The sequence below is a fragment of the Eurytemora carolleeae genome, unplaced genomic scaffold, assembly GCF_000591075.1.
Source record: "Eurytemora carolleeae unplaced genomic scaffold, Eaff_2.0 scaffold575, whole genome shotgun sequence".
NCBI classification, from domain to species: Eukaryota; Metazoa; Arthropoda; class Copepoda; order Calanoida; family Temoridae; genus Eurytemora; species Eurytemora carolleeae.
Genome location: NW_019396602.1, coordinates 202031 through 207075, shown reverse-complemented (window position 1 = coordinate 207075; position 5045 = coordinate 202031). Strand labels below are relative to the sequence as shown.

The window sequence follows — 5045 nt, the reverse complement described above, 5'->3', positions numbered from 1 at the left end:
CAAATATGGAATACTTTTATCAATTGTAAAATATACATGTACAAATGTGTAAAATTTGAAAATCTATTATGAGTTAGAATCTAAAAAGATCAAAAAGAATTTGGATGGGGGATCTTGTAAAAGACTGTAGATTTTTAAATCTCTTAAATTTACATTGAAGATATGTTTAATTTCAATGCTTAAATCACGCTTCAGACTTTTTATTGTTTAAATATGTCCCTGTCTCTTCATGCAGTTTCTTAATAAACAATGTGCCAAAAAATATAAATAAAATGTTCTCAAAATTATATAGAACTATATCTAAAAGGACTCAAATACCATCAGATTCAAAATTAAGGTCAAAAACAAATTGATTTAAAAATTATGAACAGGTCGGAAATAGCTAAAGTATCACATGATACAGACGGAAATCACATGACCAGTATATTGCACTGCCATTGGCTGAAGTTCTGGTGACGTAATACTATACGGACTTTATGTAATAATATTATCAACTATCAAGTATATCTATTAAAAATGCAAAATAAAAAAATATATAATAGGAGCAAACCTGAGATTCTTAGGCTCCTGTGGAATATTGTAATTTTCAGATTGGTTGCGTATTTGCTGAATATGATCTGCTTAATTATTGTTATCTCTGCTAAACATTGATAAATATTTAATATTTAATACTTTTATGTGAGTAAGTGATCTAAATTATAATAAGAGACCATTAGTAGTATTTATTTCAACTATTGTACACTAAAAATGCATGTGTGAATTACTAATTTTTAAATATTCCAGTGTATGTCTATTTTTACTACAACTTTTATACAAAATTGCATATATATGAATTTTCGTATAAATTGACACAGTTTTATATCGATTTCTCAAGACAGGAACATCAGATAGATGTCTTATATGTATCGTTCAACGCCTGAGATTCAAGGGTTTCATTCTTTATCCCCTTTACAGTCCCTTTAACCGTCTCTTAATAGTTCTGAAACTGATTATTTTTTCCCCTCTTTGTTATTATAGGTAAGAAAAAGATGTAAAGAATTTTACTGAAATGCTTATAATTTATATATAAATTTGGCTTGTCTGTCTGTTTGTTTGTTTGTTTGTCTGTCTGTTTGTGTCCAATAAACGTCAAAACGGCTGAACCGATCGGGCCCAAATTTTTTGTGGGACATTTAGGGACTCCAGGGAAGGTTTATAAATGATCAAAATTTCAAATATTTGTCTCCATCAAAATTCGATCTTCATTAAATTTTTGAAATTTTGAAAATCCACGAAATTTTTTTTGAAAATCCGCAAATTATCTTTGTTTTGTTTTACGATGTACACAAAGAGAACATGTTCACAATTAATTTAGAAGATGGGCGCGAAGCGCCCTATAAGGCTAGTTTATTTAAATAACTCTCCCAAGTTCTAAATGGAATAGTTTTTAGTGGGTATTCCTATTTGATTTGTTGTAAGAGAACACTTCCTTCTTTATTTGTCTTCCATAATAATTGGAAATTATTAGCGAAATGCAAAATTTATATCTTAAGTTTCACGGTGAAGTCATCCCATGAGTGAAGTTCATCTCCCACATTGTTAATTTTAGAGATACAAGATCACTCAAAGGTCTCAATAAATAAGATTTGAACTATTAAAGACCCCATTGAAGCTTACACCACAGTTAAGAGGAAGTGTCTGATGAGTCCACTTAAGAAAATTACATAAATAATTTATGAACACTTGTTACACGGAGGTGTGTATATGATCGAATAGTTTACAAAGTTAAAAGCGGTATCAATATTTTTTTTAAAAAGGGGTTTTTAGGGGGGAAAACAAAGTTGCCAAGGGGGGCACACAAATTTTCTTTTGCGCGCAAAAAGTGCCCCCTCACAATGCTGTCTTCCACCCCTGTTCCTTTATTCGTATTTAATATTCCCTGAGCCGGAATCTTGTCAAATTTACGTGCGTATTTAAGACGTCCTAAATACGTCTCCGTACTCTATAATGTTTTCCGCTAGATGTCTCCCGTAAGTTATTTTCGGACAGACAGACTTACTCACGTCATGTTTACTCACATAATTTCGCCGTGAGTTAACCTTATTAAAGATGTCAGCACCTGCACACAATACAACTTTTTAAACCCAGGGATAAATAATAATCACAAATTTAATAATAAAATTTAATTCGAAATCTTAATCCGATTTTGAAAAAAACTAAATAAATTTTTTTTTATATTTTGCAGTTTTATTTTACGAAAACTATTATATAATCCAATGCTGTCTCTTGAAAAATTAATATTTTTGAAAGTCGTCAATTAAAAGTATCCCTGAAAATTTATTCTGCAGTGTATTGAACAGCTTTCTATTTATTTTCGTCTATAGGGGTCGCGCGATGTTGCAGTTTATGGTCGGACACTAAATGTTGTAGAAATTCCCATTTAACTAGTACTTAATTCCTCCGTATTTAGGACGTGAGTAAGTGGAGATGTCATATGTTTGCAAAAAGTACGGATGACAATATTCCGGCTCTGGACACAGCAGGTGTACAGTGTAAACAGAACCATTTCACTAAATTAGTAATTTAGAAAGCAGGCGCGTACACATGATTTTAGCCAGGGGGGGGCAAGATTTCGCGCGAAGCGCGGAAATTTTTTTTTGCCCCACCCTGGCTGTTTTTTGCCCCCCCTGGAATTGTTTTGTTCAAAAATTCAATTAACACCATAAAAATACACCAAAAAGACTACATTTTTGGGTGTACTAACCTTATAGATTCTAAAATTTATTCCTTTGCTCGAAAAACTAACTTTAACTTTTTAACTTTATAAATTTATCACTTAACTCCATCACAGCTAACTAAATCAATAATCACAGCATCATTAAAAAATCATATTTTCAATAATAAACGAAATTTCTTCTCAAATTTTTAGATCGAATTTACTCCATCTACATATTCACCAACTCTTTTAAGCTTCAATTTTCTTGGATTTGCTTGCACAAACATTTCAATGATGAGCCATAAGTGCAAGATCGTTAAGTCTGCTCTCCGTCATAGTACATCTTGTGTAATGAAGTATTCTCTTAAGAAGGCTAAAACTTCTCTGTCCTTCATTCGATGTTATTGTCATCATTGCATAAAGGGGAACTTGAAATTATGCTTAATATTACTTAATGGAAATAAAGGAATTGAGCCACAAACTCTAATTTCCTAATCACTATATCTTTGGAACCAAATGTTGTAGACCTTAGATATTTCAAACTATGATCGGATCCAGGTAATTTCTTTGAGATTTACTGCATTTTTTTAACAAAAAATTATTTTCAAATTTTAAGTTGTTTTTTTTCACTTATTTGTATCCTAAAACTTGATGAACCATTCAGAAATGAGGAAATCTTTATTATCTCTTTTTTCGAAAATTCAGATTTGGATTTTAGGAGTAAAAAAGTTTTTTTATTTGCAGCTTTTGGTTGATATTTTACCCCTTGGAACCGGATCCAGGGAGGCAAAATCTTCCGGATCCTTAGCACTGTTAACAAGTATATTTTTTGTTATTAACCGGTTTCTAAATATAAATAAATTGACTTCTGATACCCCCCTTGTTCTATAACCCACTAACAATCCGTTCAAAAAATATCTTTTAAAATACATTAACTTGGTACGTTCACAGTCTGCTTTAACTCTCAAATTAAAAATCAGATTTAATAAAATAGTAATTTTTATTCATGTTCTTTATCAAAGTTATCTTTATCATTAACCTCCGGCCGAAGGCAGGAGTGACGAGAAGCAGAACTAATTTAGAAAAAAAATCTAATTTTTTGAATTATTTTAAATTATGATTTTTTGTTCGCCACGTCTGCCTGCAAACCAGAATCGACTCTTTCAAAGTCTTATATAAGCATCAAACTTACGTTGTTACTTTTCATTCAATTCGATAATGAAAAATAACGGTTAAGAGGACTTTAAATATCACAATCATAAGTTTATGCGGTCACAGCCAAAAAGCTTACTTATAACAAATGGTGGAAAGGGATGAAAAACAAGTATTTAAAAATAGCTATTTAAAGCTAATTATTATTATCTATACTAAAAAATTAAATTCTTCTTCCCCTTTCCACCACCGGCAAGTCTAAATTTTTGTTTTCATGAAGATAACATTTAGATGAGCCCTGTAACAATGTGAATATAATTTTAAAATTACGCCATTTTGAAGAATTTGCGCGAGTGACGCCATTTTAAAAAAATGGCCGAACAAATTTAACCAGATGGCAGATTTGTACCTAAGTATAGATACTTTTACAACAACATGAAGAAAGGTTTTTCGCCACGTGTGACCCTAAAGATAAGTTAAATTGAGTTAAGCCCACCCTTCGTTCAGATAAATCTACGAGAAAAGAAGGAAAAATGCGCAAAACCATTTCTGACTAGTAATGTTGAAAGAGTCGTCTGTATGCAGAAAATGGGGAATGATTCAACATTTAATTATGATCTAATAACTTACAACATTAAATATCAATCATAGTCTATAAATGAGAGAAAGCCTGATTTAAATCGATTTACAAGTGGTTTAAGCTTACTATGAAAAATTTAAATGAACAAATGTTTTTGTTTTGTTGTAGAAAGATACGGTTTTCCAGTTTAACTTTAATGATTGGCATAACTATGTTTTTATTTTAACTATTTAATAGCATAACTATCTGCTCTTAACTATCTTTTCATCTTACCTAGGGTGGCAGGCGATTTTATCCATTTAATTAAGACGATTTTCGATTTCAATTTTGATTTATTTTAACCTTTTAAACATCATGGATACACAAAAACAAGAGAAGCTTTCAATTAAAAAAGCTTCTCTTTTATTACTTTTAAACTTGTAATTCGAAAAAATCTTGTTAACAATCAAAACTTATTAATAAAGTCGTCTTTTTATATTGGTATAATCGCCTACCACCGTATCTTTGTGTCTTAACTATCTTAACTACTTTATTGTCTTAACTATCTTCTTGTCTTAACTATCTTCTTGTCTTAACTATCTTCTCGTCTTACCTATCTTCTTGTCTTAACTATCTTCT

The 5045-nt window shown here is 30.8% G+C and overlaps 1 long non-coding RNA gene across 2 annotated transcripts; it reads right to left on the bottom strand.

Moving 5' to 3' along the window:
- Positions 1-3676: 3676 nt before the first annotated feature.
- On the bottom strand, positions 3677-4815 carry LOC111706163 (uncharacterized). 2 transcript variants are annotated; one of them, XR_002766174.1, is made up of 2 exons: positions 4453-4815; positions 3677-3836 (listed from the first exon to the last, which is right to left on the bottom strand). It is a non-coding gene; the product is annotated as an uncharacterized LOC111706163 (long non-coding RNA). The 2 variants fall into 2 exon arrangements; XR_002766175.1 differs by having other exon boundaries at positions 4478-4815.
- Positions 4816-5045: the final 230 nt, after the last annotated feature.